This window comes from Pituophis catenifer, unplaced genomic scaffold (genome assembly GCF_029215685.1).
Source record: "Pituophis catenifer annectens isolate HBS135680 unplaced genomic scaffold, rPitCat1.0.hap2 SCAF_3, whole genome shotgun sequence".
In the NCBI taxonomy this organism is placed as follows: domain Eukaryota; kingdom Metazoa; phylum Chordata; class Lepidosauria; order Squamata; family Colubridae; genus Pituophis; species Pituophis catenifer.
This window is the reverse complement of record NW_027256883.1, coordinates 35,821,466-35,843,633: the sequence shown is the minus strand read 5'-3', so window position 1 is coordinate 35,843,633 and position 22,168 is coordinate 35,821,466. Positions and strand designations below refer to the sequence as shown.

The following is a 22,168-nucleotide window of genomic DNA, read 5'->3' as shown; positions in this document are numbered from 1 at the left end:
ATGTCTTCAGATCTCATTATTAACAATTAAAAAATTAATAAAAATCTTTTTTCTTCGGTTACTATTTAACTTTCTAAAGCCCAGTTTTATTTGGTGATTGCTTCCATGCCTTGTATTTTATTAAAACAGCCAAACTTTGTGTAAATCAGCAGTTCTCCCACAATTCACACATAGTTACATTCCCTGAAAACTGGGATTTTACTCCTATTTTACTTCTCCTATTTACTCCTATTTTACTTCTGAATCCTAATCCTATTTTACTTCTGAATCCTAATCTGACCAGTTAAATAGCACAGTATTGTTAAAAGTTTTAGGATACACTTAGGGAGTCTAAGCTCTGGGCCTGAAGAAGATTTAGGAGGACCTTTTTGGGTGGAGGACTGGTATACAAATAAATTGAATACAGTTAGTTATATTACTAAATTTGCCCTTTCACATAAAATCCTGAAGACAGTCTAGTATGCTGAACACTCTTGAATTAAACAAGTTGAAGGACAGAGATATATTGGAATAACACAAATTAAATCTGCACCAGGCCTGAGAAAATGAGCAAATGCTAAAAACCCTTTGGGAAATTTTGATAGCAGCTGGTGCTTCCTGTTCCTGCATGTATGTGTGTTTGTGCGGGTGTGTGTTTCTTTCCTGGTTTACTGTCCAAGAGGAGTAATTCCATCAGGCTAACACAAAATACAAATGTTCATATGGCTTCTTTCCACATGAAACGCCTATGCCTCCCTTGCATAGGAATATAATCCTATTTAGGATCTATTTAATCCAGGTTTTGCTCACCAAAGTTGATTTTTAAAATATGCTGCTTTACTTGCCTGTAATTCAGAAGATAATAGTAATTAATAGTGCCATCCTAAGTGAATTGTCCACTTCCCTTTTAAGACTGGCTATATTTGGTGACTATTGTCATACTTGATAACAATAAATTCCATAGTTTAACTGAATTCCCGCAGGCTTAGTTTCAATGCAGGATCTTAAATTCTAAATTAAATTAGAATAACTAGAATGGGAGGGAACATATATTGTATTTAGGCTGTCACAGCCATAGTCCAATCTATATCGCCATAGAACATAAATCATGTTCTATGAACATTTTTAAAGTGCTTCCAGCAGTCGAGACATCTCAGAGTTCTTCTCTACCGTAGGTTCAGGAAAAAGAAAAAACTGCATAAAGCATCTGGCTAGAAAGCAGGAGATAGTGAGTTCAAGTCCTGCCTTAGTCATGAAAACATCTGGGTGACTTTGGGCCAATCATTCCCTCTCAGCCCACAGGGTCCCTGTTGTAGAGAAAATAGGAGGAGGAAGGCCCGTTGGATATGTTTGCTGCCATGAGTTGTTTGTAAAAATAATAAAGGTAGAATACAAATAAATAAAAATAAAAAAGACATCCTGTTTAAATGAAAATTACTCTTAAAGATAGGCAAAGGAAACTGTTAGCATAGTTAAGGGGCTCTTTCAGGCGGTAGTTATATTCTGCACTGGCCTACCCATTTTTTGTCCAAAATCTTATTATTAATCCTGACTGGGATCAAATTAAAACAAATAGATGTAATTAATAAGAAAAAATCTAAACAGTTTTCCCACCTTTTAAATGTGTCCAACTTTTTATTAGTTCAGTTTATACAAAGTGACACATTTGTGTTGGCAGTTTCTTTGAATTTTCTAGCAGAGCATTCATCACAATGAAAGGTCCTGGATTTACATATAGAAAAGTTCTAAAGCAAGGACGAGCAGTCCTTTCCCTTTATAGGTAGTCTGCTGTCGCAAGAGAATGTCAGTAGTGGGCAGGGCTGAAATAAATAAAGTAACATCAAAAAGTGGGTGGAAATATGCACATTGGTAATATCTATCTTTTTTTTTCCATGGAGAATATTATGTGGAAGAGGCAAATCACAGTGATTGTGAAAGTGGGCTGAAGGGCACTTGTAACTTGTAAAGCTATGAGTTGCATTAGCATAGTTGGCAATGTGGGAAATAATAGTTCGTCTTCATTCTGGATTCTATGTCTAGTATAGCGTATTTAACAATGGACTCAATTGCCAAAGGAAATAGTGGAGATATGTTCAGGCTGTGTGTTTATTGCCATCTCTCACACCAGCTCTAATTTAGATTTCTGCATTGAATAGGAGTAGGAGGTGGGTTTTGATGACTTAAATAACCCATTCCAGTTCAGATTCTTTGATTTACGGATTTAGGACTGTTGGTCATCATCTCCGCCTTATAGAGAAAAGCCATGTGTTAATCTCTGTGGGTCTGTGATCAGTGAGAATTATGCTATCCATTTTTCATGGGCACAATATTACCCAACCAGTACAGTACATTATTTCCAAATACATTAATTTACCCCCAGAACAGCTCCCTTTTAAGTTTTAAGAGCAAAATATTGTTTTGAAAAAAAAAAAAGGCAATCTATCACAAATTAAACCTCCTTGCCTCCTCTTGTTCAACATTCCTTCTTTCCAAAGTTATATGCCATTTATCACAGAAGGGCATGAAATCCATACCTAACACAAATTATCCTTCTACAGATATGACTGTCCAACCTAAAATAAGAAATATGGAGGTGAGCTGGAGATTTTGTAACATCCTGTGTTATACAATCTACATGTAAAGGTAGTGCAATAAATGAGAGAGAAAAAGTATTACTTCTATAAGGACTGTGATGTCACTGTTGTGCCTAGAGAGCCAAACCCTTTTTTTCCTATGTGAATTTGTTGGTAGGAATGAATTCCTAGCAATCATTTTATAATTCTGTGAGTGTATAGCAGAACACTTTGTGTTTCTGTCAGAGTAATTGTAGCTCTGATAGTTACAGATGATTTTTATTCAACCCTGGAGTCATATTTAAATTTACATAAAGCTAAAGGCTATTTATATTCTTGAGCAGGAATTGAAATGGCATTGAACAAGCTTTTCTAATGAAGAAGAAGGAAATAGAGGGACACAGAGCTGAGTTCTCACTGTTTAGATTTTAGAGTTTAGATTTTAATTTATACGTCAATAAGCAGACTCTGTTAATTTATCAAAGTACTTCCACTGAAGAATATTTAACAAAGTAACTATGCAATTACAAATTTACAAGAAAATGGAGAATTTCCCTCCACTTGACAGGATTATAGTAAAAGCAATGCTCTTTGATTGGTTGCTGATGATTCAGAAAAGAAAAGCCAGCATATTGTCTTTTGGCAGGATAGTTAGAATGGACCTTGGCCTCTATTCTGAATAAGCCATGACTGTATCTTCCAACTACAATGTGTGTGGGTGTTTGTGTGCAGTTAAGGAGGGAGAAAAACGCTTCAGCTGGGTTTTTCTTTCACATTACAGAAAATGATGCAAAACTATGAATGAGCAGCAAAGTGATAATAGAAATACTGGAATTTTTCCCACCTACTAGACAGTCTGGTATTTTGTGAAGTAATATATCAGTTTCTTTATCACTGCATACAGTGACAAAAATTCCTCAGTATCTAAAAAAAAATTCTTAGCAAAGTCTCGCTAGTGGAGTTTGTTCCCATGTGGTGCTTAGCATTATGACAGGATGCCAAATTTAAGATAAGCTCCATAGAAAGAGATTTATCTTCAATGAACACTCCAAGCTGGAATGCGAAATGGGGGAAAAAAACATTTATAGAACTCAGTAACACATTTCACTTCCAGCGAATTGCTCAGGGAACTTCCCCAGATATTCCTGAGAGGAAATGTGTCAAGGAATCTGGGTAAGGGAATTATTTAAGGATGGTAAAAGGAGGATGAGTTGAAGAAGTGTTTATGGTTGTAATAATTGGAGACTTCCAAAGGCGGTTTTCCACATTTTATGATTGTTTTGCAATTATTACTTCATCTGATATGGGGATATATGTAACTGTGGAGAAAATATGCCTGTAGAAATATATTGTCATGATATCATTTCCCCCTAACATGATACCAGTATTAACTTTCAATTGCAAAAAACAAAAACAAAAACAACTCAGCATAAAGGTGTTCTCATGTGTAGTTATGAGATTTGTCTAGAATGTTAGTCTTCATGTTAGGCATGGCATTAAATCTTAATACTACAAATACCGAGTCCTTTATTTAGGAACTTGCTAACTGCAGAAGCTTCACAAACACAACTAGCTGAATTGACGTATTTTGCCAAGAAAGATGACTTATGTACATAGAAGATCTGCCTACCGGAGAACGTGGTAAACCAGCTCATCTGCTCATTGCTTACACAGCAATTCTTTCAGGCCCACAAATCTGCATCCCCAAATTTCTAGCTTCAACCCTTACAAATAGGGGTATTAAATCTGAGGTTTACTTAATGTACTACTTTTTCTTATATGTATATTAATATCTATATACTAAAACCATAAAATGATAATGTTGTCAAAATTTCAGCTCATTATATAAACAGGAACACATAATTTATGCTTACATTCGAGAAAAGGAAATATAGCTAAGTATAATTTACACTAACACATTTACTATCCTTTTCTGTCCTTTTCTATATTATGAACCATCCATTCATAAACTTCTTAATTTTTATTTGCTGTTACCATTTGTCTTATAAACTTCATTTTTCTCTTTTTTTGCGACTCTTATGAGCTCCATCCAAAACTACAACTTTTTCAGGCATCCTTTTCCTTTCAACCTATTCACATTTCTTTCATATGTTTATCACGTGATTCTCAAAGTACTTTTTTTGTACCAATCATTCACTTTCCCCTTCAGTGCACACTTAATTACAACTTCCACTCCCAATGCATTCATTATGTTTCCCCAGTATGCATAGCTGGATATGAATGGATAAGATTTCTGAATAGTAGAATATCAATGATAGAAGCAGGTCTAATCAACTTTAATCAATTGATATGTTTATTCATAAAAATATATATACAACAGCAGAAGTGAAAACCAACCAAAATATGGGCAAACTGCTTGATATCAGCTCAACCATAGATCCAGGTTCCCAGGATCAGTGATGGTCCAATAAGGTAAACTAGACTAAGAAACCAATGTCATATAGGTCAAGTTTATTGCACCAGGAACTGTTACAGAATCTTGGAAATCCGAATGTTCTTTCTCTTTCCTTACTTTTTTTTTGTGTGTGTGTGAACTAGAAAGGCAATAGGAGGACTCCCAAATTGCACATAGAATCCATCTGTGGCAATCGGTGGACCAATGTGGAGAGCTATGAGGAAAAAAAACAATAAAATTTAACCCAAGTTACATTACTATATTTAATCCAAGCTATATTTAAAAGAAAACTGGTACAAAATGTTCTATATATTGAGAACCAATTTGGTGTAGTGCTTAAGATGCTGGCCTAGAAATCAAAAGAAAGTAAATTCTAGTTGCATCTTAAACACGAAAGCTGACTGGGTGACTTTGAGCCAGCCACTCTCTCTCTCTCCAATCCACCTCACATGGTTGTTGTTGCAGGGAAAACAGGAAAATGAAGGAGTATTATATAGGTTTGCCACCTTGAGGTACTTATTTATATACTAATAAAACTCTTGTGTTTGTAACCCTTAACTAGGTGAAATAGTGTACTATAAGGCAAAACATTTTCAACCAAGGTACTTCAAATGGTGTAATTTGTCCAAATATGTCCAAAATCTAAGTTGCATAACTCCAGTGGAATTAAAATTTGGCAAATGTTATAAAGCACTTTATGATGTACAATTATCATAAAGCAAATATCATAGAACATTTCCTGTGGCCAGCTCTGGTTGACTATGCTGTACAGTTCAACATGGGCTACTTTCAAGGCAGATACATCACTGAATATCTCACTGAATTTTTAAGAACTTTGTTCAAAAACATTAGAAGCTCTTGCCATTGTTGAAGGCACTAAGAAATCTGACAAGATTTCTTAAACCCAAGGGATTAAGAGTTTAGTACAGTAATAAAGGTGGGTAAAAAAATCTCTTAATTAAATAAATACACAGTGGATGGTACTGTACATATTATTCGATCTACAATCACCTAGATAGATAAAGCATATAACAACAAATGCCAAAATAAAGAAGGAACATTTTACTGGATATCCACAGTCATGCAAAAAAACTCAAAAGTATTGGAAAGAAATACATTTTAAAAATCCAACAATTAATTAAAAAAAACTGAAGCCACATATAGGCATAAATCCAGAAAACATGAATGAAAAATACTAGAGTTTACCAAGATACATATTACCTAGCACTATGATGGTGAATCTATGGCACGCGTGCCAGAGGTGGCCCGCAGCGCCCTCTCTGTGGGCATACAAGCTATCGCCCCAGTTCAATTCTGTTGCGCATTTGCGCGCGCCTTCTGCCAACCAGCTGGTCTTTGGGTCTCTGCAGAGCATGCATGCAGGATGTGGGGGGGGCATGTGGTGCATGTGTGGGGCATGTGCATGTGGGGGATGTGTGCGGGGGGTGAGATACATGCACGGGGTCCATGCACATTGCATTTGGGGGTTTTCATTTTTGTACTTGTATTTAAAGCTTGAGGAATGTGCCTTTGATCTGCCTGCATGGATTATATGGGCTACCATATTTCATTAGAAGGTATTCAGATGGTCATGTCAAAGCAGACAGGACTATTTTATCTTGGTCCCTGGTCCCTTAGATTTTCAGGGATATTGGCCACTTCTATTATTTTACTCCTGATTTTGTTCATTGTGACGCAAGATTCTTACAAATCAAAGAAAGTAGCCTTCTTTAAAAGGGATTCCAATGCCCAAAGACCTTTCTTTTACTCAGACTTTTATTTCCCAATCCGCTCTCAACCTTCTTGATCCTACACGTTGATTTGACTTCATTCTATATGTCATACCTCTAACATTGGCTTTAATTTCTGAAACTCAGAAGGCAGAATTATTCTTTAGCAGGTGAAGCAATTTCATATCTATAGGAACAGGATGCATAAGGCAAAGTTCTACATATGGCTTTCAAGCAACCTCCACAATTCAACCTTGTGAGGGGAACTGCCCAAAATAATTATTTTTATATTTCTTATTCCCTAAAGGAGGATGTCTCATAGTTCTGCCATGATAGCTGGTCAGCTGAATATTTTAATTATTTAAAATTATTCACTTCCTAGTCCATAATTTCTCCATATTTGAGCGGATATTAAGACCTAATTTTCTCCTTGCCACACCTATTGTACCAAGGATTCCCTTCCCTTTCTACATGAACCATGGGATACACTTTTCTTGGGTTTTATTTTGTAGCACGGCCTAAATGGTAATTCCGTCCCCCCACTAAAATGACTCAGTTTATTTCCGTCATGGTTTCCTTTGAACTTCTGAGCAGTGGTGAAATCTAAATTTGTTACTACTGGTTCTGTGGGCGTGGTTTGATAGGGTGGGGTAATGTGACTGGATGGGCGTGGCCAATTTTTTTTTTACTTTTAAAACCATTTTTTCTACAACCTCTTCGGCGAAGAGGTTGTAAAAAATGCTTTCAAAAGGCTCTGACGATCCCAGCTGAGTTGCCTGATCAGCAGAGGCTTTTTCTTTTAAAAGCCTCTGCCGATCAGGCAACTTAGCTTGGATTGTCAGAGGCATTTAAAAGAAAGAAAGCCTCTGCGGATCAGGCAACTCAGCTTGGATCGTCAGAGGCTTTTAAAAGAAAGAAAGCCTCTGCGGATCAGGCAACTCAGCTTGGATCGTCAGAGGCTTTTAAAAGAAAAAAAGCCTCTGCCGATCAGGCAACTCAGCTGGGATCATCAGAGGCTTTTAAAAGCATTTGACGATCCCAGCTGAGCCATGCGCTCATCAGAGGCTTTTTTTTAACTTTTAAAAGCATTTTTCCCCTGAAGAGGTTCTAGAAAAAATGCTTTTAAAAATTAAAAAAAAAAGCCTCTGATGATTGTGCGGCTCAGCTGGGCGGGGGGAGGGGGCAGGGATTTTTGCTACTGGTTCTCCGAACCACCCACCTCCATTGCTACCAGATTGGGCAATCCGGTCCACTGGATGCTTCTGAGAAAGCTCAACAGCTACCTTTGAGCAAGACTTTAATTGCTATATAAACTATTAGGAAGAAAACTGGCCTTTTTGCCTATGATTGAATTCACTTATAGTAACTGAATTTATTTTTCCACTTCTGTTATGTATGTATCTATTTTGTGTGGGAAATTCAAATGCCCTGTGAATTGTGATTGGTTAACGGTTGCTCCTGAAAAGTATATAAAGATTGCTGTTGCCTGTGTTCCTTTGCTAAAGTCTCACCTTGAATTAAAGAGCTGTTGTCACTAGCCTGCTTGTGCCTCTCGTTATTCCCGCGGTACAACATTGGCGACGAAGGTGGGATTGAGGCCACAAGAAGCAAATCAAAAAGAGCTCCGAGTTTCAGCCACGGTGACGAGCGAACACGGAGACATGGCAATGTCTGCCTACGTTCCACCAAAACCCTTAGACCCGACCCGAGAGAAGTGGGGATCGTATCTGACCAGGTTCGAGTGTTCCCTGGAAGCAAGCGAGATGCATGGGCTCTCCGCGAACCGAAAAAGAGCCCTATTCTTAAGCCACTGCGGGCCAGACGTATTCGAGATGGCCGAGTCCCTCTGCGAGCCAACCCCAGTCCAGACGGTCCCCTGGGACGTCCTTCAAGCAAACCTGAAAGCCCACTATGCTCCAGTTCCTTCGAAATTTGTACAGCGCTACGAGCTCCGGCAACGTGTACAAAGAGAAGGAGAACCGGTCAGCGCAATAGTGGCCGCTCTTTGAAAAGCCGCAACGTATTGCGACTACCGGGATCTAGACGATGCGCTACTCGAGCAATTGATTTGTGGCGTTAGAGACACTCGTTTACAGAGGCGCCTTCTGGCGAAGCCAGATTTAACGTTAGCCGGTGCCCTCGACGAAGCTAGAGCACACAAAGCATCCACGAAGGCTTCTGAAGCGCTACAACAGCCACTGCTAAGCAAAGATGGCCCAAAAACAGCCCCCGTTCACAGAGAGGAGGCGCGAACCAGCACGGAGGAAGAGTCAGACGAAGACGTCTTCCACACGGAAAAGAAAAAAAGCGAGCAAAGCCGCCGCCACGAGAACTGTCCTAGCTGTGGCGGGGATCATGAGAGACAATCCTGCAAATACAGAGACGCCATTTGCAGGCGTTGTGAAAAGAAAGGCCACCTAGCACGAGTTTGTAGAGCTCAATTTCCACGTAGTCGCAAGCCACTTGACTACCGCGACCAACCAGAACCGGCACGTTCAAAACAGCCAACCAGAGATGACAGCGTGAGAAAACAGCGCGAGATTCAAAAGCGGGAGACCTACAGCACGAGAATCGGCCAAGCCAGCACGACTGATGAAGAGAAAGTCTACACGAAAGTAGAAATCGAAGGGAGACCATGCGAAATGGAAATCGACACCGGGTCAACCCTGTCCATCATGTCCTGGACTACACTCAAAGCGCTCCTGCCAAAGATCCAGAAAACCCAGCTGTCACGACAAAGAGTTCGCCTCCTCGATTACCAAGGAAACCAAGTTCCTGTGGAAGGCTTGGGCACGTTCCAGGTCACCTACGGCGAGTTCCAGAAAGAGCTTCTCCTGACCATCGTCAGCAAGCCATTACCAAGTCTTTACTGGCGTGGTTCCGAGCCCTCGGCATGGGCTTCACGGGCGTCCACAGCATCGGCGGGCCATCACTCAAAGAAAACCTCCTTCATGAATTTCGGGACGTTTTTGAGGAGACACTAGGCAAGTACGTGGGGACCCCTATCTCTTTTAATTTAGACCCCCAATGTGGCCCAAATCAGACTAAAAGCAAGACGGGTTCCATTTGCTTTAAAGCCCAAAATTGACTCTGAGCTCGACAAGCTAATCAGACAAGGGGTGTTAGTTCCCGTAGATCATGCTAAGTGGGAAACCCCAATAGTCACACCAGTAAAATCAGACGGATCAATTAGAATCTGCGCTGACTATAAATGTACAATCAACAAGGCGTTGCAACAGAGCGCCTATCCCGTTCCGATCGTCCACCATCTACTACACTCCCTGGGGCCTGGCAAGCTATTCGCCAAATTAGACCTTGCGCAGGCATACCAGCAGCTGCCAGTAGATGACACTACAGCAGAATCACAGACCATAGTAACTCACAGAGGTGCGTTTAAATGCACTAGACTACAGTTTGGGGTTAGCATCGCCCCAGGGCTCTTCCAGAGCACCATGGAGCGCCTTCTACAAGGCCTCCCAGGAGTCGTCCCCTATTTCGACAACGTCCTCATTAGTGGCCAGAACGATGCACATCTTGGGGATAGGGTTAGACAAGTCCTAACCAGGTTTAGAAAAGCGGGACTTAAACTTAAAAAGTCCAAATGCAAGATAGAGGTACCCTCCGTAGAATTTTTGGGCTACTGGATTGACGGAATGGGTATTCACCCCACGGAAAGTAAAGTCAGGGCCATTCATAATGCGCCCACTCCCAAATTGAAGCCTGAACTGCAGGCATTCTTGGGACTCCTCAATTTTTACACAATGTTTTTAAAGGACAAAGCCACCATTGCAGAGCCACTGCATAGACTCTTAGGAAAAAACGTTCCCTGGGTGTGGGGCAAACCAGAAGCGGCTGCATTTAGGGCAGTTAAAAGACTTTTGTCCGAGGACAGTTTCTTAATACTGTACAACTCTGAACTGCCACTCGTACTCGTGTGCGACGCGTCCCCTTTTGGTGTGGGTGCTGTGTTGAGCCATAGACTACCGAATGGGTTAGAGGCGCCCATTGCATATTACTCTCGCACTTTGTCTAGTCCAGAAAGAAATTACAGCCAGCTGGACAGGGAGGCATTAGTGGCTGTAGCTGGGGTCAAAAAATTTCACGAGTATTTGTTTGGCCGGACTTTTGAACTTATTACGGACCATCAGCTTCTTTTGGGACTTTTGGCTGGTGACAAGCCGACCCCGGCTGCACTCTCCCCTCGGATGACTAGATGGTCCATCTTCCTGGCTGCTTATTCATACAAACTACTCCACCGATTGGGCCAAACCCTGGGCCATGCTGACGCCCTCAGCCGATGCCCCTTGCCTGAAATATTAGAGAACCCAACTCCGGAAGCCCTGGTGCTACTGATTGATGTTGTATCCCCGGGCTCCATTTCTTCTGGCGAAGTGGCGAAGGCTTCTGCCAAAGACTCTGTATTGCACACTGTAATGGGCTGGATAATGTGGGGTTGGCCCACCAAGGTGGACAGTGGGGATTTTCAATTGTATTTTAATAAGAAAAATGAACTGTCAATGTTGGGGGGTTGCTTACTGTGGGGAGACAGGGTGGTCATTCCTTCTTGGTTAAGGCATAGAGTTTTGGAAATGCTGCACGAAGGCCACCCTGGTATTGTTCGAATGAAAGGCCTAGCTCGATGCTATGTGTGGTGGCCACATCTCGACCAAGACGTCACTGAGTGGGTGGGGAAGTGCAGGCCCTGCCAGGAGTCCCGCCCGGATCCCCCTATAGCTCCCATTAGGGAATGGGAAAAACCAAAGGGACCATGGGGGAGGATCCATATCGATTTCGCAGGCCCGTTCCATGGCCAGAATTTCCTCATAATAGTAGATGCCTTTTCTAAGTGGCTAGAGATCACTTTGATGCCCTCGACAACTTCTGAGGCCGTAATTAAAGTCCTCAGGAAACTTTTTGCAACTCATGGATTGCCAGACACCCTGGTTTCGGATAATGGGCCCCAATTCACAGCAACCCAATTCGAGGGATATCTGGCCAAGTTAGGCATACGACACGCATTATCTGCTCCTTTTTATCCAGCTTCAAATGGCCTTGCAGAGAGATTTGTACAAACGGCCAAAGAAGCTCTGTCCCGGCTCGATGCAGGAGATTGGCAAGCTAGAATAGATCAATTCTTAGCAATACAACATGCAACCCCATGCCCTTCCACGGGGCGCAGCCCAGCTGAGCTCTTAATGGGCCGAAAGCTCAGGTGCATTCTCGATTGTTTACACCCCAATTACTCCTCAGATAATTACAAGGAGGAAGGGGGAGGATTAAGACAATTCCAAATCGGAACCCCGGTATTCGCTAGAAACTATGCCAACGGCCCACTGTGGATCGAGGGAATTATCGTAGGACTCACCGGTCCAAAAGCATACATGGTAGATGTAAGGCATGGTAAAATTTGGAGAAGGCACATAGACCAATTGCGTAAACGATTGCATTACGAAAACCCCAACACGGTAAATCCTAACTTCCAAAGTTTCCCTGAAACAGCTATCTCAAGCCCGAGTAAGCCGGAATACTTATCAGGCAAGCCATGCTGCTTGCCAGGTTTATTTCACTGTTATTTGTAACTGCGCTAGTTAATTCAGTTATATTTCATCGAATGTTTCCAGCTGTAATGAAGATTGTTATCTCTAGAAAAATGCTAGAACTTCCACTCCCACTTTCACTTTATATAGGAGAAGAGTAACACTAGTGTTTTAATTATAAGATTCAGCCTTCACTACATACATATCTGGGAAAGGAGGCAAGAGGAAAAATCACTCAAATGCTATGAGTTAAAATACTTTTGTCAGATGTCAGGATGAAGTACATATTGGCAGTATTTGAATTATGAAGCAATCATCCATGTTGTCATTTTGACATAATTGTGGTTTGCTATAGATGCCATTGGCTCTGTAAGCAAATCACATTCCATATTTCAAGATTCCTTAAAATCTAAGATTTGTTCAGCTACACCAGCCACACCTGAATCATTTTTCCACTTTTCTACAGTGTTTTCAATTTTTGTTTTACCACCTTCTTTTTAGATACTAATAGCATCAAGGTACACTGTGCCGTAGTGGCACCGTGGTTAGAATGCAGTACTGCAGACTAATTCTGCTGACTGTTGGCTACCAGCAGTTCGGCAGTTTAATTCTCATCGGTTCAAGGTTGACTCAGCCTTCCATCCTTCCGAGGTCGGTAAAATGAGGACCCCGATTGTTGGGGGCAATATGCTCACTCTGTAAATTGCTTAGAGAGGGTTGTAAAGCACTGTGAAGCGGTATATAATTGTAAATGCTATTCCTCCTTGTTGGTTGACTGTAAACTGCAGCCCTGCAAGGATGGCACTGAGGCTAGCCATGAGCCTCCGTCAAAAAACTGGTCTGTCAATTTCTATCTGTAGGAGAAGGAATGGCAGAATCTGGGGCAAAGTGAAAAGAGGGATCAGCCTAGAATCCCTACATAACCACATGTGATCAAAGTCAAACCCTCCCTTGAGTGCTGTTGACCCTTATCTAACTCTAATCAGGTGCTGACTGTCAGTTGAGAAGATTCCTGTGCATAGGTTTTTAGCAATAAATCATCTTATTTGAACTTTCACAAATGACCTGGTCTTTCACATCTGATAATGACATAACCAATGGATTAACAGCCATAAAGAATGCTGAACAATGCTAGGGTGTCCCCTGGGACAGTCCAGGTTGGCCTCAACTCACCATCACAACAAGTGGGCAAGGGCTACTCATTCAAGGATAGAAACTGCTAAAGAAAGAAGATACAAACATTAATAGCATTTGTTTAAATTCCACATTTTGTCATATCAAATCATTCTCACAGAAATCTCTAAATTATCCTTCCAGTCACTTTAGTTTCATCACAAATCAATTTTTCCCCCAATTTTATTCTTAATTCCATACTCTATTGGAGTCTCTATGTTTGGGCTTCTCTATCCATTTACAAAACATTGTAAATGTTGTGCATTTTTTCTGTCTCTTTTAATTTTAACATTCTTCACTCTCTTTGACAACATTCTCTGACCAATTTTATTCTCTGTACAATCAGTTTTCTTACTGATTGATTATTTTTGGTGGGTTTATAAACAGTTAGCTTGGTATTAAAATGATTATATATATAATAATAGTTCATCCAAGGCCAATTTATTCAAAACCAGTAACCCCTAAAAATAGGTGCATATAGTACTCTGGCCTAATGCTTGAAGAAAAAAAGCAAGTTTTCGATGTCTTACTGTTTTTCCCCGAAAATAAGACCCTGTCTTATATTTTTTGAACCCGAAAATAAGTGCTTGGCCTTATTTTTGGGGCGGTCTTATTATTTTGGGGAACATGGAGCAAGACTGGGCTCCTCTTGCCATCTTACCCGATTTCCAGTTCTCTCCCTCTAACCCTAACCAGAGGAAATGGCGGGGACCGGCTGCACATGCGGTTAAATATTTACAAGAACAGCTTATTTTCGGGGGGGGCTTATTTTAGCGCATGCGCTCAAAAGCCCGATTGGGTTTATTATTAGCGGGATGTCTTATTTTGGGGAAAACAGGGTACAAAAAGACAACAAAGTCAGGGCCCTTTTAATCTCACAGAGTATGCTGCTTTACAGAGCAGGCACAGAGCAGAAAAGACACATCTCAATTTCATCAGATGACATAATTTAATAGAAGAAACTTCTATTCTATTGGATCTTATAAGATGAACAGAAATCATTGATAGGATCTCAAATAACCTAATTCTGTGCTGTGAAGAGGTATATAACGGATAACAGCAGCTTGAATTGTATCAAGAAACCTACTAGAAGCCAGTGTAGTTCATGAAGCAGCATCAGAGGTGGGTTTCAGCAGGTTCTGACCAGTTCTGGAGAACCGGTAGTGAAAATTTTGAGTAGTTTGGAGAACAGGTAGTAAAATTTCTGACTGGCCCTGCCCCCATCTATTCTCTGCCTCCCAAGTCCCAGCTGATTGGGAGGAAATGGGGATTTTGCAGTATCCTTCCCCTGGAGTAGGATGGGAATTGAGATTTTACAGTATCCTTCCCCTGCCATGCCCACCAAGCCACACTCACCAAGCCATGTCACGCACACCAAGCCACACCCACAGAACCGGTAGTAAAAAATTTTGAAACCCACCACTGAGCAGCATGGTGTTATATTGGCATATGTTAAGTATCCACACCATTCTACTAATTTGTAGCTACATGCAGTATATTGACACACACTCAGAACCTTAAATATTCAGACTTGAGTATTGCTTAATATTGAATATTTCAGAAGTGATTGTTAGATGTGTCATTTATTATTTCATTAAAAAAAACCTTTTAGTTACCCTTGCTCTTTTTGTTCTTTCCTATTTCCGGTAATTATGTTAGTTCCTTATTTTCTTAATGTAAGAATATAAGGACTAGTGGGCAATCTAATCAAGGATTCTATTCTTACAGTGGCCCTTAATGGTGACTCATGGGAAGCCCACAAACAAAGTGCTTCTTCACAATAATGGGCTTTCAGAGGCAAATTGCCTTTGACACTGGAAGCCATCATAACCAGTAGCTGTTAAAAGATTGTCCTCTCCCCCCACTACAATTAATTTATCTCGGTTGGTAGCTATCGAAGGCATTCAAACTGGTAGCCAGCTAGTTGTCTACAGGAAGGATATGAACAAAACAAGAATGCAACTGCAGTCTCCAAGGAATTTGTGTCCTTAATTTTAGAGCCTGTGAAAATAAAACATTAATTTTATTAATAAAAAATAGCACTTGGACTGCATGCTTGCGTGCTTGCATTTCTTTTTATAAAAGCAGGTCAGTAATCCAGGGTTCATGAAATATTCTCCTTTCTAAAATATTTATCTGTAAGGCAATTAACTTGTATTCTTGAGCAAAAAATTCTCAAAGAGGTTTGACCTCTTTGGCTAACTATTGTGGTTTGTTAAATTCCCATATTTATGACTGAGAGTTATAACTCTACGATCAAATTCCACTCAATTTCCTCTGAATATTTTACTAAAACCTAAAATGACAAAAGACGTTCTTTGACTATAAGGAAGAGTGTGTGATAAAAGGTTGTTAAAATCATTTTCAAATATAATATTTTCAGGAATTTAGATTTAGAAGGAAGGAAGGAAGACAACAGGAAGTATCTCTTTCCAAGTAAAAGGAAGCCAGATGTCATTTGTTTATTGACCGAAATATGGGAACTTGGACCACAGAGCATGACGCTGAAACTCCATAAGAAAAACAAACATGATAATTTAAAATAATTAGATTGCAGTTACTGTAAAAGCACTCTGTGGAATGAGGTCTTTCTTTGGAAAGGAATAGAAAAATAAGGGAATACAGAGAAAACAAATTGAAAAAAGAGATACCGAAATATATACACAAATGTCTTTTGATAAATTAATAACTCTTGACTTCTTTCCCAATCCTTTCCCCCTCACAATACTATTTATCCTACCAATGATTTATCTCTCTCAAATACACATTACTTTTACTCCAAATTCTTTCATTATTAGATGCTGACTCTTCCTACCTCTTTTCTCAAATGCTCCATTTGATTTCTGGCTTACTATTAAAAGCATTCTGCAATATCCAGGAGCCAACATTGTGTGAAAGGCACTGCACTTTATTGATGCTGAGAACTAGGAAGGCCTGATCCTAGCTGTAGCTTTATTATCATGAATTTTTTTTTTAAAAAAAAAATTAACTTGTAAATTAGTAATTGTCATCGACCACAGACTTAGTCTGGTGATCAAGGTTGGCCATCCTCCTAATGGCTCCTCAACCGAGAATCATGCTAAAAGCTCCAGCAATGCCAAGTAGTATTTATCACTCTTCCAACCCCTTATTTTCCCAGGTTGGAAGGAGAATATGAGATGACCTAAAGTGGCAAGTGTCATCCTTGTGCTTTTATCTATCTTGTCTTTTCCCAAGGAAGATAAGAGGACATTTAGCATTTCTTCATATGAAGAAAATCTGGCTCTCCGTTTTGCTTTGCATAAACAAAAGTATTCCATTGAGATTGCCCCACACAAACCATTCAGGGGCAACCAGCACACTTTGGGCTAGAACTGACAGGTGACACAGAAAATGATGATGAGAATGGTGATTTTTGCAGAGCAGAGATTTTCCTCACTAAGGATCAACTTAATCTTATCCAACAGAGCATGAGTGGAATTATTCAGATTCGGATTGCCATCCTTATTGCAGATCATGTTTAAGAATATTCCTGAAAACTTCAGCAATATTTCCTACTGTCTATAGCTGTGTTTCTCAACTTCAGCAACTTTAAGATGTGCTTACAGGATTAGGGAATCCTGGAAGTTGAATCCCAGATACCTTAAACTTACTGAGATCGACATATACTGCTAAATAGGATACTGTTCTATTTGGCAGTCTTTAAATGTGCTGTCCATTTAAAGGGCTCTCTAATCCAAGTTATCAGGCAGCTGGACAACAATAGGCACAGGGATTATTATCTTCCTTTCATGGATAGAAGATTGGATTTCTATTTAAATTGCCACAATTATTTCCAAATTTATACATGTGCATTACACTTACATTTATATATTACATGTATAGATTATGCATTACATTATGTGCAATATATACTTTGTGCAATGCTTGTGTTCTTTGTCTTCTTTATCGAATGAGTTTCCTCATTTTGACTTCAGTTTATGCCAACTAGCCCTATTCTATCTTGAGAGCCAATGGAGAGCTGAACCAAAGAGATTTGCTAAGGATGCAGCTGCAGCGTAACCAGGAAAAGTTGCCATAGACCCTGTCAAAAGTAGAGAGGGGCCAACCCAACTAGCAGCAGTGACTGATGCAGTCTTCTTATTTCTCCCTCATATAATGCCCTGTAATATGTTCTGGATGTTTCATTTTCTCAATTTATTTTTCTATCATTTTCCATACACTATATTTTAAGGGCACTGGAACATATCTAGAACAAAAGTAACCGAATGAACAGTATATTAGAAATCAAATCCTATAAGGAATGGTTGAAATAGCTGTGCAAGTTTAGTTTTGGAAAAAAGTATTAAGGGTGCTTTCTTTATCTGAAGGACTGGTAGGAAGAAAATAGAAGAAGTATATTCCCATTGCAATGATCAGAAATTTTAGAAGATGTACTTTAATTACATTTCAATAGCCATACTGGTATGTGTTCAAGTTCATTTTTTTTTTGCTGTTGTTGTTTGGTATGATTAATATCATATACTGTTTTTTAAAACGTTTTAATTGGATTGTTGTTTTTAATTGTTGTAAGATACCCAGAGCCACTTAGGTGAGATGAGCAACCATATAAACCAGATAAATAAATATCCTACTTTTCTGCTCATAGAACACTCAAACCTGCTATTATAAAATGAAACAAGAAAACAGTTAAAATAGTTTTTAAAGCTTCAGGCAGTCCTTGACTTATGAGCACAATTGGGATGGAAATACAGATGTTGCAATCATAAATCATGGAACCCTTGTGAATGGACTCATTTTTTTGACATTTTTCATGGCAGTTATTAAGCATATCATAGTTGTTAAAGAAATGGTATAGTTAAACCCAATATTCCAAATGAATTCATTCCATTGCAAATAACAGTCATATGGCTGTAGGATGCTGCGACGAGTCATAAGTGTGAGCCGGTTGCCAAGTAACCAAAGTATGAGCATGTGACCATGAGGAAGAAGCAACATTTTGCCATAGCTGGAAGTGCAAGTCATAAAGCACCCATTCTAAGGCCATTGTAACTCCAGTCATAAAATGACCAGTTATATATCACAAACTACCTGTATTAGTTTACCTTAATAAACCAGTTCAAGCTACTCCACAATGTATCACAAAGAACTAACAGAATTGGAAGCTAATTTATTTAAAGTAAGATAATATCCTTTTAAATGTTGATTTTAAAAATTGGGCTTTTTCACCGTTGGCTGCCTGGAGTGCAATAATCATGGCTTAATAATGAGACTGCGATAGAATTAGTCACATACCTTTATCACATACCTCCTGAATTAGTTATATTTGGATGCCATTTCATTTTTTGCTTGCTCATTTTAACCTTTGAGGTATTCAGAACCATGAACCAATTACAGCAAGAGCTAACGTAAGAACGATGATCAAGATAATGATTTACTACACTGGATCTCCTATCAGGGTTAAAATGACTCAAAATGATGCCATGGTTAGATAAAAAAAAGTGAGATTTCTTTGGCTTCCTTGAGCCTTTGCGATTACATCTTTAACACATCAATAACTTACCCTCGGGTTATTGAGGCTTGCAGGGGCATGACTAATCAGCAGATGAAAGTGTCTTTCTGGGGATTAGCTCTAATGAAAAGAAAAAGGATAGTTATTTTGTTTGGTTGAAATCTTCCATAAATCAGAGCAAATACTGACAAAGCAGGTTCATACAGGAAGAATGAAGCTTTTGTAGGTGAAATTAAGGGAAAGGAAAGATTTATATAAATCACAGGCTGAAGTTAGCATTTGTGAGAGAGCCTATGGGAACAAAACTATTTAATGTCAGGTGTTAAAAAGGATGTTTGGTTATTCTTAAAGCATTCCCCTTTTAAATAATAAAACATAGATAAATGGGGCATCATTATTGCTCTTTCTCTCTCCTTCTCTCTCCCTCCCTTCTGCCAGAATTACCACCCAGATTTTGCAGTGGACAATAATAGCCACCATGTGCTGCACAGGATTGCAAGCTGGTGGTATCGTTGGTGTTGTTAAGATTGAGACTGCCCAACTCCAGAATTATGGTTTACACTTTAAAAACAGAAATACATTAGAGAGACAATCTTAAGGGTCCAGATATCCATATACCAAAGATTTTTTAAAAAAACCAGCATGGATAAGGTTCCACAAACACCCAACCCCAATGTCTGACAGGACAGTCATATTTTTAAATCCACCCCAAAACCTTTGGGACATCACTGGCATGGGAGCTACATGGATTTTTGAGGGGTTACCATTTCAAAGAACAAAAGAATCACAAAGAAGCTCTCCTTTCCAATCCCAACCCCCATTGTTTGATTGAAGGGATTCAAAGCAAATTGACTCAGCCTGATCTTAACAAGACAGAAAGTATAGGAGACAGGTTGTCCCTCAACTATCTGGCACTATGCCATGAAGAACTTTCTAGTAATAACCAATCTTTGAATTGTTCCTGGAAGCTCACCAGTAACAGCTCATGGGCAGTAGTATCATATGGTTAATACTGCCTACAATACTTTATTCTGGACTAATTTTAGCCTCTAAATGATTTTCAAGAGCAGGTCCATATAGAACACTGCAATAATTGAACTGTGCAGTAACTAAGGCATAATTGACTATCTAAGCGGTTTCACAATTCAGGAATGGGTACACAATTCTGGAATAGGCACAACTGGCATGCCAACTAAATCAGTGCAAAATCCCACTTGGCCACAACCATTACCTGCTCTTTGACTAGAAGTTGCGAGTCCAAGACTCCAAACATCTAAATCTGTTTAGCTTCTAAGCTTAGAGAAGTTCAGCCAGGAAAACTCACCTACTGAGGTTCCCAATAGAATTTTAAAATTGCTACCGGTATATTTTTTTGTTTTAAATTATGGCTGACTCATTTCATATGTTACTCCTTTACCAATCATATGGTATTAACTATTGATCAATATTACTCAGTCATTTATTATTGATGTTTTGGTTGCCCAGGAATATGCCCCTTTGACCAGTATATTGACTTCAGACCTTGATTTCATAGCTTAGATATTAAAAGAATAAATTGACCCATTATACTGCAACTCTTAGAAAATGATGGTGTATGACTGATATGCCTTTTTCAAAATGCCCACCTGCTAAATGTTGATTTGCTTTGGGTGTCTTTGAGAAATTAATTTTAAGCCACCAATTATGAATATCCAAAAGAATATTTATGAATATCATAAATGGTCATACTTCTTCAAAAGAATATTTTAAGCTGGAAAAAATACAAGAAGGGACAATTAAAATAATCAGGAGTTATAATGAAAAAAATATACAAAATCTGAGAGGTTTTTTAGATTAGACAGGAGGCTAATAGAGGTGAAGAAAGGTTTAAAAAAAAAACACTTCTCCAGCAATGTTATACTCACATTGAAGTAAAATGCAGGGAGATGAGGATGTGAGTATTCAGTTAGTTTTAAAAGTGAATCAGGCAAATTCATAGAAAAAAGCCTATATAGCACCTTGTTTTGATGGTTATGTTCTGATTTACAGGCAGCATACATTAAAATCAGCTACATCAGGGAGGAGAGAAGTTTGTATCCTATTGTCCTATTTTAGACATCCTTAGAAGGAAGAGATGACCATTCTGGGATGCAGAATGATGGACCAAATCATTCACTAAAGCATTGATTATTATTATTTTTAAAAAATCAAGTAATGTTTTTCTGTCTATAAAGTAAACAAAAGTTTACATAATGTTTTTGTATCTGTGAGAAAGACTAGTGATTGTCCATTAAAGAGAATGATCAAGTACTGTTGTTCTCCCCATTCCTTAGTGTTTCCATTTAGGGACTCTAAATGTCAAGATGGCTGCTTTGATCACAAAGTCGCCATCTTAATTTTTTAACCCACCCACAGATGTCTCTAATTTTCATGAATCTCAAATGATAGTGAAGTTAATTTTTCTTGTAACTGGCTCAAAGATGTTATCTTACTCCAAAAAAGTTTCCAAGGGTGTATTGTGAATACATTTTGGTTAATTATACAGAGCTGCTAACAATCAAAGGATTTTTTTTAATGTGTCCATGATTTTCTTAATATTAACATATTGTCATGTATAAAATATTTGATGAAAAAGATGAGCTAGCTGTTTTAGAACCAGCTCTGTCCATGTGGTATGAATAACTATGAATTCTTAATAGAGCATAACACAAGTCACAAATAAACAATTCCAAGATTTTAACAAAGCAGCCAAAAGAAATGATTATATTATATATTCTTAACACCTTCTACATTTAAAAAATCTGTTTTTTCAAATTTATGCTTTGGTTTTAAATTACTTGGGTTTGACATTCTGAGTCAGCAAAGAAAGAACCTACAACAAAGAGGATTTCTGGAGATGCACTGCCATAGCAAAGGCTGAAACAAGCTGCAGTCCTGTGGGAGAAATGCATATTCAGCATCCTGTCAGTGTGCTTTGCCATTTACTTTCTGGTTGCTAAGGAACAGCCTTGGACAAGCTATTGCCCTTCTGTCCTAAGGGTGGGATTCCCAGACTCGTTCAGCTGGCCACTTTAAGAAATGGAAGGTTAGACAACATCCATCTTCAAGTAGAGTTTTTGTATTCAATTTGTGGGTCCATGGATAGCGTTCTCACTGAGATCTTGGTTTCTAAAGAACTTGGCTTTGTTGTTTCTTTCTCTGAGTAAGAAGTATTGCCTTGTCAGGCAACATTTACCACACTTGTCCACATCTATATTTCTACTGGTCATCTAACGCTGGAGCAGAAGAAA

At 39.1% G+C, this 22,168-nt stretch overlaps 1 protein-coding gene across 2 annotated transcripts in view; it reads right to left on the bottom strand.

The window, feature by feature from the left end:
- Positions 1-5,035: 5,035 nt before the first annotated feature.
- The window catches only part of STAU2 (staufen double-stranded RNA binding protein 2), a 133,869-nt gene continuing 116,736 nt past the window's right edge, over positions 5,036-22,168 (bottom strand). For both annotated transcript variants that reach the window (XM_070942204.1, XM_070942205.1), the window contains 2 exons: positions 18,951-19,019; positions 5,036-5,182 (listed from right to left, as the gene is read on the bottom strand). The gene's annotated coding sequence lies outside the window, so the exon portion shown is untranslated. The remainder of the gene's footprint in view (positions 5,183-18,950; positions 19,020-22,168) is intronic.